The following is an 11,371-nucleotide window of genomic DNA, read 5'->3' on the forward strand; positions in this document are numbered from 1 at the left end:
GTGCAGTGTGGATCTGGTGTTTCCACAAACTCACGGGACACAGGCAGGCTGGGCGCTGTGTGGATCAGGCTGTGTCCACACACTCACGGGAGACGGGCAGGCGGCGTGCAGTGTGGATGTGGCTGTGTCCACTCACCCATGGGAGACGGACAGGCAAGTCGCAGTGTGGAACTGGCTGTGTCCACACACCCATGGGAGACCGGCAGGCAGGGCGCAATGTGGACTGGCTTTGTCCACACACCCACGGGAGATGGGCAGGCAGGTATCTGTGTGAAACTTTCTGTGTCCACTCACCCACTGGAGATGGACAGGCAGGGCACAGTGTTGATGTGCCTGTGTCCACTCAACCATGAGTGACGGGCACTCAGGGCGCAGTGTGGATCTGGCTGTGTCAACTCAGCCATGGGAGACGGGCAGTCAGGGCGCAGTGTGGAATTGGCTGTGTCCGCACACCCACGGGAGACGGGCAGGCAGGGCGCAGTATGGATGTAGCTGTGTCCACTCACCCAAGGGAGACGGGCAGACTGGGCACAGTGTGGAACTGGCTGTGTCCACACACCTACGGGAGACGGGCAGGTAGGGCGCAGTGTGGATCTGGCTGTTTCCACACACCCATGGGTGACAGGCGGGCAGGGCGCCTTGTGGAACTGGCAGTGTCTAATCACCCATGGGAGATGGGCAGGCAGGGCTCTGTGTGGAACTGGATGTGTCCACTCACCTATGGGAGATGCGCAGGCAGGGCGCAGTGTGGATGTGGCTGTGTCCACTCACCCATGGGTGACGGGCAGGCAGGGCGCAGTGTGGAACTGGCTGTGTCCAAGAACCAACGGGAGGCGGGCAGGCAGGGCTCTGTGTGGAACTTCCTGTATCCCCACACCCACGGGACACGGGCAGGCAGGACGCAGTGTGGAACTGGCTGTGTCCACACACCCACCGGAGACGGGCAGGTAAGGCGCAGTGTGGACGTGGCTGTGTCCACTAACCCATGGGAGACAGGCAGGTAGGGTGCTGCGTGGAACTGGCTGTGTCCACACTCAATCGGGAGACGGTCAGGCAGGGTCCTGTGTGGATGTGGCTGTGTCCACAAACCCAAGGAAGACGGGCAGGCAGAGCGCAGTGTGGATGGGGCTGTGTCCACTCACCCATGGGAGACGGTCAGGCTGGGAGCCGTGTGGATCTGGCTGTGTCCACTCACCCACGGGAGACGGGCAGGCATGACGCTGTGTCCACAAACCCAAGGAAAACGGACAGGCAGGGCGCAGTGTGGAACTGACTGTGTCCAAACACCCACGGGAGTCGGGAAGGCAGGGCGCAGTGTGGATCTGGCTGTGTCCACTCACCCATGGTTGACGGGGAGGCAGAGAGCAGTGTGGATCTTGCCGAGTCCACACAACCACGGGAGGCAGGCTGGCAAGCCTTGTGTGGGTCTGGCTCTGTCCAAACACCCATGAGAGACAGTCAGGCAGGGTGTTGTGTGGATTTGGCCTTGTCCACAACCACAGGAAACGGGCAGGAAGGGCGCTGTGAGGAACTGGCTGTGTCCACACACCCATGGGGACCGTTAGGGAGTGCGCAGTGTGGAACTTGCTGTGTCTACACACCCAATGGAGATGGGCAGGAAGGACGCTTTGTGGATGTGGCTGTGTCCACTCACCCTCGGGAGATGGGCAGGCAGGGCGCTGTTTAGAACTAGCTGTGTCCACACACCTATGTGAGATGGTCAGGCAGGGTGCTTGTGGATGTGGCTGTGTCCAGAAACCCACGGAACTGGCTGTGTCCACTCACCCACGGGAGACGGGCAGGCAGGGTGCAGTGTGGATGTGGCCGTGTCCACACATCCATGGTAGACGGGCAGGCAAGGCACTGTGTGGATCTGGCTGTGTCCACTCACCCACAGGAGACGGGCAGGCAGGGTGCTGTGTGGATATAGCCGTGTCCACACACCCACGGGAGACGGGCAGGCAGGGCGCAGTGTGGATCTGGCCGTGTCCACACACCCACGGGAGACGGGCAGGCAGGGCGCAGTGTGGATGTGGCTGTGTCCAATCACCCACGGGAGATGGGCTGGCAGGGCGCAGTGTAGATCTTGCCATGTCCACACACCCACGGGAGATGGGCAGGTTGGGTGCCGTGTGGATCTGGCTGTGTCCACTCAGACACGGGAGACGTGTAGGCAGGTAGCAGTGCGGATCTGGCTGTGTCCACTCACCCATGGCAGACGGGCAGGCAGGGCGCACTGCGGATTTGGCTGTGTCCAATCACCCACGGCAGACGGGCAGGCAGGGCGCAGTGCGGATCTGGCTGTGTCCACTCACCCACGGGAGACGGGCAGGCAAGGCGCAGTGTGGATCTGGCTGTGTCCTCTCACCCACTGGAGACGGGCAGAGAGGGTGCTGTGTGCATCTGGCTATGTCCACTGACGCACGGCAGACGGGCAGGCAGGGCGCAGTGCAGATATGGCTGTATCCACTCACCCACGGCAGACGGGCAGGCAGGGCGCAGTGCGGATCTCGCTGTGTCCACTCACCCACGGGAGACGGGCAGGCAAGGCACAGTGTGGATCTGGCTGTGTCCACTCACACACGGGAGACGGGCAGAGAGGGTGCTGTGTGGATCTGGCTATGTCCACTGACAGACGGCAGACGGGCAGGCAGGGCGAGTGAAGATCTGGCTGTGTCCACTCACCCAAGGCAGATGGGCAGGCTGGGCGCAGTGCGGATCTGGCTGTGTCCACTCACCCACGGGAGACGGGCAGGCAAGGCGCAGTGTGGATCTGGCTGTTTCCACTCACCCACGGGAGACGGGCAAAGAGGGTGCTGTGTGGATCTGGCTATGTCACTCATCCACGGCAGACGGGCAGGCAGGGCGCAGTGCGGATCTGGCTGTGTCCACTCACACACTGCAGACGGGCAGGCAGGGCACAGTGCCGATCTTGCTGTGTCCACTCACCCACGGGAGACGGGCAGGCAAGGCGCAGTGTGGATCTGGCTGTGTGCACTCACTCACGGGAGATGGGCAGGAAAGGTGCAGTGTGGATTTGGCTGTGTCCATCACCCACGGGAGACGGGCAGAAAGGGCGCTGTGTGGATCTGGCTATGTCCACTGACCCACGGCAGATGGGCAGGCAGGGCGCAGTGCGGATCTCGCTGTGTCCAATCACCCACAGCAGACGGGCAGGCAGGGCGCAGTGTGGATTTGGCTGTGTCCACTCACCCACGGGAGACGGGTAGAGAGGGTGCTGTGTGGATCTGGCTATGTCCACTGACCCACAGCAGACGGGCAGGCAGGGCGCAGTGCGGATCAGGCTGTGTCCACTCACCCACGGCAGTCGGGCAGGCAGGGCGCAGTGCGGATCTTGCTGTTTCAACTCACCCACGGGTGATGGGCAGGCAAGGCGCAGTGTGGACCTGGCTGTGTCCACTCACCCACGGGAGACGGGCAGAGAGGGTGCTGTGTGGATCTGGCTATGTCCACTTACCCAAGGCCGACGGGCAGGCAGGGCACATTGCGGATCTGGCTGTGTCCACTCACCCACGGTAGACGGGCAGGCAAGGCGCAGTGTGGATCTGGCTGTGTCCACTCACTCACGGCAGACGGGCAGAGAGAGTGCCGTGTGGATCTGGCTATGTTCACTGACCCACAGCAGATGGTCAGGCATGGCGCAGTGTGGATCTGGCTGTGTCCACTCACCCACGGGAGACAGGTAGGGAAGGCGCAGTGTGGATCTAGCTGTGTCCACTCACCCACGGGAGACGGGCAAAGAGGGTGCTGTGTGGATCTGGCTATGTCCACTGCCCCAGGCAGACGGGCAAGCAGGGCGCAGGGCGGATCAGGCTGTGTCCAATCACCCACGGCAGACAGGCAGGCAGGGCGCAGTGCGGATCTGGCTGTGTCCAATCACCCATGGCAGACCGGCAGGCAGGGCGCTGTGCGGATCTGGCTGTGTCCACTTACCCATGGCAGACGGTCAGTCAGGTCGCAGTGCGTATCTGGCTGTGTCCACTCACCCACGGTAGACGGGCAGGCAGGGCCCAGTGCGGATCTGGCTGTGTCCACTCACCCACGGCAGATGGGCAGGCAGGGCGCAGTGCGTATCTGGCTGTGTCCACTCACCCACGGGAGACGGGCAGGCATGGCGCAGTGCGGATCTGGCTGTGTCCACTCACCCATGGGAGACGGGCAGGCAAGGCGCAGAGTGGATCTGGCGGTGTGCATTCAGCCACGGGAGACGGGCAGAGAGGGTGCTATGTGGATCTGGCTATGTCCACTGACCCACGGCAGACGGGCAGGCAGTGCGCAGTGCGGATCTGGCTGTGTCCAATCACCCACGGCAGACGGGCAGGCAGGGCGCAGTGCGGATATGGCTGTGTCCACTCACCCACGGGAGACGGGCAGGCAAGGCGCAGTGTGGATGTGGCTGTGTCATCTAACCAACGGGAGACGGGTAGAGAGGGTGCCCTGTGGATCTGGCTATGTCCACTGACCCACGGCAGACGGGCAGGCAAGGCGCAGTGCGGATCTGGCTGTGTCCACTCACCCACGGCAGACGGTCAGGCAGGGCGCAGTGCGGATCTGGCTGTGTCCACTCACCCACGGGAGACGGGCAGGCAGGGCGCAGTGCGGATCTGGCTGTGTCCACTCACCCATGGGAGACGGGCAGGCAAGGCGCAGTGTGGATCTGGCGGTGCCCATTCACCCACGGGAGACGGGCAGAGAGGGTGCTGTGTGGATCTGGCTATGTGCACTGACCCACTGCAGACGGGCAGGCAGGGCGCAGTGCGGATATGGCTGTGTCCACTCACCCACTGGAGAAGGGCAGGCAAGGCGCACTGTGTATCTGCCTGTGTCCACTCACCCACGGCAGATTGGCCGGCAGGGCGAAGTGTGGATCTGGCTGTTTCCACTCACCCACGGGAGACGTGTAGGCAAAGCGCATTGTGGATGTGGCTGTGTCATCTAACCAAGGGGAGACGGGTAGAGAGGGTGCGTGTGGATCTGGCTATGTCCACTGACCCACGGCTGACGGTCAGGCAGGGCGCAGTGCGGATCTAGCTGTGTCCACTCAACCACGGGAGACGGGCAGGCAGGGCACAGTGCGGATCTGGCTGTGTCCACTCTCCCACGGGAGACGGGTAGGCCAGGCGCAGTGTGGATCTGGCTGTGTCCACTCACCCACGGGAGACGGGCAGAGAGGGTGCTGTGTGGATCTGGCTATGTCCACTGACCCACGGTAGACGGGCAGGCAAGGCGCAGTGCAGATCTGGCTGTGTCCACTCACCCACGGCAGACGGTCATTCAGGGCGCAGTGCGGATCTGGCTGTGTCCACTCACCCACGGGAGACGGGCAGGCAGGGCACAGTGCCGATCTGGCTGTGTCCACTCACCCACGGGAGACGGGAAGGCAGGGCGCAGTGTGGATCTGGCTGTGTCCACTCACCCACGGGAGACGGGCAGAGAGGGTGCTGTGTGGATCTGGCTATGTCACTGATCCACGGCAGACGGGCAGGCAGGGCGTAGTGCGGATCTGGCTGTGTCCACTCACACACTGCAGACGGGCAGGCAGGGCACAGTGCCGATCTTGCTGTGTCCACTCACCCACGGGAGACGGGCAGGCAAGGCGCAGTGTGGATCTGGCTGTGTCCACTCACCCACGGGAGACGGGCAGAGAGGGTGCTGTGTGGATCTGGCTATGTCCACTGACAGACGGCAGACGGGCAGGCAGGGCGCAGTTCAGATCAGGCTGTGTCCACTCACCCACGGCAGACGGGTAGGCAGGGCGCAGTGCGGATCTGGCTGTGTCCACTCACCCACGGCAGGCGGTCAGGCAGGGCGCAGTGCGGATCTGGCTGTGTCCACTCACCCACGGGAGACCGGCAAGCAGGGCGCAGTACGGATCTGGCTGTGTCCACTCACCCATGGCAGGCGGTCAGGTAGGGTGCAGTGCGGATCTGGCTGTGTCCACTCACCCACGGGAGACGGGCAGGCAGGGCGCAGTGCGGATCTGGCTGTGTCCACTCACCCACGGGAGACGGGCAGGCAGGGTGCAGTGCGGATCTCGCTATGTCCACTCACCCACGGGAGACGGGCAGGCAGGGCGCAGTGCGGATCTGGCTGTATCCACTCACCCACGGGGAAGGGCAGGCAGGGCGCAGTGCGGATCTGGCTGTGTCCACTCGCCCACGGGAGACGGGCAGGCAGGGCGCAGTGCGTATCTGGCTGTGTCCACTCACCCACGGCAGGCGGTCAGGCAGGGCGCAGTGCGGATCTGGCTGTGTCCACTCACCCACTGCAGGCGGTCAGGCAGGGCGCAGTGCGGATCTGGCTGTGTCCACTCACCCACGTCAGACGGGCAGGCAAGGCTCAGTGCAGATCTGGCTGTGTCCACTCACCCACGGGAGACGGGCAGGCAAGGCTCAGTGCGGATCTGGCTGTGTCCACTCACGCACGGGAGACGGGCAGGCAGGGCGCAGTGCGGATCTGGCTGTGTCCACTCACCCACGGCAGGCGGTCAGGCAGGGCGCAGTGCGGATCTGGCTGTGTCCACTCACCCACGGGAGACGGGCAAGCAGGGCGCAGTACGGATCTGGCTGTGTCCACTCACCCATGGCAGGCGGTCAGGCAGGGTGCAGTGCGGATCTGGCTGTGTCCACTCACCCACGGGAGACGGTCAGGCAGGGCGCAGTGCGTATCTGGCTGTGTCCACTAACCAACGGGAGACGGGCAGGCAAGGCGCAGTGCGGATCTCGCTATGTCCACTCACCCACGGGAGACGGGCAGGCAGGGCGCAGTGCGGATCTGGCGGTATGCACTCACCCACGGGGACGGGCAGGCAGGGCACAGTGCGGATCTGGCTGTGTCCACTCGCCCACGGCAGACGGGTAGGCAGGGCACAGGGCGTATCTGGCTGTGTCCACTCACCCACGGCAGGCGGTCAGGCAGGGCGCAGTGCGGATCTGGCTGTGTCCATTCACCCACGGCAGACGGTCAGGCAGGGCGCAGTGCGGATCTGGCTGTGTCCACTCGCCCACGGCAGACGGGCAAGCAGGGCGCAGTGTGTATCTGGCTGTGTCCCCTCACCCAGGGGAGACGGGTAGGCAAGGCGCAGTGTGGATCTGGCTGTGTCCACTCACCCACGGGAGACGGGCAGAGAGGGTGCTGTGTGGATATGGCTATGTCCACTGACCCACGGCAGACGGGCAGGCAGGGCGCAGTGCGGATCTGGGTTGTGTCCACTCACCCACGGCAGATGGTCAGACAGGGTGCAGTGCGGATCTGGCTGTGTCCACTCACCCACGGGAGAAGGGCAGGCAGGGCGCAGTGCGATTCTGGCTGTGTCAACTCACCCACGTGAGACGGGCAGGCAAGGATCAGTGCGGATCTGGCTGTGTCCACTCACCCACGGCAGACGGTCAGACAGGGTGCATTGCGGATCTGCCTGTGTCCACTCACCCACGGGAGACGGGCAGGCAGGGCGCAGTGCGGATCTGGCTGTGTCCACTCACCCACGGGAGACGGGCAGGCAGGGCACAGTGCGGATCTGGCTGTGTCCACTCACCCACGGCAGACGGTCAGACAGGGTGCAGTGCGGATCTGGCTGTGTCCACTCACCCACGGGAGACGTGCAGGCAGGGCGCAGTGTGGATATGGCTGTGTCCACTCACCCACGGGAGACGGGCAGAGATGGTGCTGTGTGGATATGGCTATGTCCACTGACCTACGGCAGACGGGCAGGCAGGGCGCAGTGCGGATCTGGCTGTGTCCACTCGCCCACGGCGGACGGGCAGGCAGGGCGCAGTGCGGATCTGGCTGTGTCCACGCACCCACAGCAGGCGGTCAGGCAGGGCGCAGTGCGGATCTGGCTGTGTCCACTCACCCACGGCAGACGGGCAGGCAGGGCGCAGTGCGGACCTGGCTGTGTCCACGCACCCACAGCAGGCGGTCAGGCAGGGCGCAGTGCGGATCTGGCTGTGTCCACTCACCCACGGCAGACGGTCAGGCAGGGCGCAGTGCAGATCTGGCTGTGTCCACTCACCCACGGCAGACTGGCAGGCAGGGCACAGTGTGGATCTGGCTGTGTCCACTCACCCACGGGGATGGGCAGGCAGGGCGCAGTGTGGATCTGGCTGTGTCCACTCGCCCATGGGAGACGGGCAGGCAGGGCGCAGTGCGTATCTGGCTGTGTCCACTCACCCACGGCAGACGGTCAGGCAGGGCGCAGTGCGGATCTGGCTGTGTCCACTCACCCACGGCAGACGGTCAGGCAGGGCGCAGTGCGGATCTGGCTGTGTCCACTCACCCACGGCAGACGGTCAGGCAGGGCGCAGTGCGGATCTGGCTGTGTCCACTCACCCATGGCGGACCGGCAGGCAGGGCGCAGTGCGTATCTGGCTGTGTCCACTCACTGACGGGAGACGGGCAGGCAAGGCGCAGTGCGGATCTGGCTGTGTCCACTCACCCACGGGAGACGGGCAGGCAGGGCGCAGTGCGGATCTGGCTGTGTCCACTCACCCACGGGAGACGGGCAGGCAGGGCGCAGTGCGGATCTGGTTGTGTCCCCTCACCCAGGGGAGACGGGCAGGCAATGCGCAGTGCGGATCTGGCTGTGTCCACTCACCCACGGCAGGCGGTCAGGCAGGGCGCAGTGCGGATCTGGCTGTGTCCACTCACCCACGGCAGACGGTCAGGCAGGGCGCAGCGCGGATCTGGCTGTGTCCACTCACCCACGGCAGACGGGCAGGCAGGGCGCAGTGCGGATCTGGCTGTCTCCACTCACCCACGGCAGACGGGCAGGCAGGGCGCAGTGCGGATCTGGCTGTGTCCACTCGCCCACGGGAGACGGGCAGGCAGGGCGCAGTGCGGATCTGTCTGTGTCCACTCACCCACGGGAGACGGGCAGGCAGGGCGCAGTGCGGATCTGACTGTGTCCACTCACCCACGGGAGACGGGCAGGCAGGGCGCAGTGCGGATCTGGCTGTGTCCACTCACTGACGGGAGACGGGCATGCAAGGCGCAGTGCGGATCTGGCTGTGTCCACTCACCCACGGGGGACGGGCAGGCAGGGCGCAGTGCGGATCTGGCTGTGTCCACTCACCCACGGGAGATGGGCAGGCAGATCGCAGTGCGGATCTGGCTGTGTCCACACACCCACAGGAGACGGGCAGAGAGGGTGCTGTGTGGATATGGCTATGTCCACTGACCCACGGCAGACGGTCAGGCAGGGCGCAGTGCGGATCTGGCTGTGTCCACTCACCAACGGCAGACAGTCAGACAGGGTGCATTGCGGATCTGGCTGTGTCCACTCACCCACGGGAGACGGGCAGGCAGGGCGCAGTGCGGATCTGGCTGTGTCCACTCACCCACGGGAGACGGGCAGGCAGGGCACAGTGCGGATCTGGCTGTGTCCACTCACCCACGGCAGACGGTCAGACAGGGTGCAGTGCGGATCTGGCTGTGTCCACTCACCCACGGGAGACGGGCAGGCAGGGCGCAGTGTGGATCTGGCTGTGTCCACTCACCCACGGTAGACGGGCAGAGATGGTGCTGTGTGGATATGGCTATGTCCACTGACCCACGGCAGACGGGCAGGCAGGGCGCAGTGCGGATCTGGCTGTGTCCACTCGCCCACGGCAGACGGGCAGGCAAGGCGCAGTGCGGATCTGGCTGTGTCCACTCACCCACGGGAGACGGGCAGGCAAGGCTCAGTGCGGATCTGGCTGTGTCCACTCATTCACAGGAGACGGGCAGGCAGGGCGCAGTGCGGATCTGGCTGTGTCCACTCACCCACGGGAGACGGGCAGGCAGGGCGCAGTGCGGATCTCTCTGTGTCCACTCACCCACGGGAGACGGGCAGGCAGGGCGCAGTGCGGATCTGGCTGTATCCACTCACCCACGGGGACGGGCAGGCAGGGCGCAGTGTGGATCTGGCTGTGTCCACTCGCCCACGGGAGACGGGCAAGCAGGGCGCAGTGTGTATCTGGCTGTGTCCCCTCACCCAGGGGAGACGGGTAGGCAAGGCGCAGTGTGGATCTGGCTGTGTCCACTCACCCACGGGAGACGGGCAGAGAGGGTGCTGTGTGGATATGGCTATGTCCACTGACCCACGGCAGACGGGCAGGCAGGGCGCAGTGCGGATCTGGGTTGTGTCCACTCACCCACGGCAGATGGTCAGACAGGGTGCAGTGCGGATCTGGCTGTGTCCACTCACCCACGGGAGAAGGGCAGGCAGGGCGCAGTGCGATTCTGGCTGTGTCAACTCACCCACGTGAGACGGGCAGGCAAGGATCAGTGCGGATCTGGCTGTGTCCACTCACCCACGGCAGACGGTCAGACAGGGTGCATTGCGGATCTGCCTGTGTCCACTCACCCACGGGAGACGGGCAGGCAGGGCGCAGTGCGGATCTGGCTGTGTCCACTCACCCACGGGAGACGGGCAGGCAGGGCACAGTGCGGATCTGGCTGTGTCCACTCACCCACGGCAGACGGTCAGACAGGGTGCAGTGCGGATCTGGCTGTGTCCACTCACCCACGGGAGACGTGCAGGCAGGGCGCAGTGTGGATATGGCTGTGTCCACTCACCCACGGGAGACGGGCAGAGATGGTGCTGTGTGGATATGGCTATGTCCACTGACCTACGGCAGACGGGCAGGCAGGGCGCAGTGCGGATCTGGCTGTGTCCACTCGCCCACGGCGGACGGGCAGGCAGGGCGCAGTGCGGATCTGGCTGTGTCCACGCACCCACAGCAGGCGGTCAGGCAGGGCGCAGTGCGGATCTGGCTGTGTCCACTCACCCACGGCAGACGGTCAGGCAGGGCGCAGTGCGGATCTGGCTGTGTCCACTCACCCACGGCAGACGGGCAGGCAGGGCGCAGTGCGGACCTGGCTGTGTCCACGCACCCACAGCAGGCGGTCAGGCAGGGCGCAGTGCGGATCTGGCTGTGTCCACTCACCCACGGCAGACGGTCAGGCAGGGCGCAGTGCAGATCTGGCTGTGTCCACTCACCCACGGCAGACTGGCAGGCAGGGCACAGTGTGGATCTGGCTGTGTCCACTCACCCACGGGGATGGGCAGGCAGGGCGCAGTGTGGATCTGGCTGTGTCCACTCGCCCATGGGAGACGGGCAGGCAGGGCGCAGTGCGTATCTGGCTGTGTCCACTCACCCACGGCAGACGGTCAGGCAGGGCGCAGTGCGGATCTGGCTGTGTCCACTCACCCACGGCAGACGGTCAGGCAGGGCGCAGTGCGGATCTGGCTGTGTCCACTCACCCACGGCAGACGGTCAGGCAGGGCGCAGTGCGGATCTGGCTGTGTCCACTCGCCCATGGCGGACCGGCAGGCAGGGCGCAGTGCGTATCTGGCTGTGTCCACTCACTG

The sequence above is a fragment of the Microcebus murinus genome, chromosome 22 (assembly GCF_040939455.1).
Source record: "Microcebus murinus isolate Inina chromosome 22, M.murinus_Inina_mat1.0, whole genome shotgun sequence".
NCBI classification, from domain to species: domain Eukaryota; kingdom Metazoa; phylum Chordata; class Mammalia; order Primates; family Cheirogaleidae; genus Microcebus; species Microcebus murinus.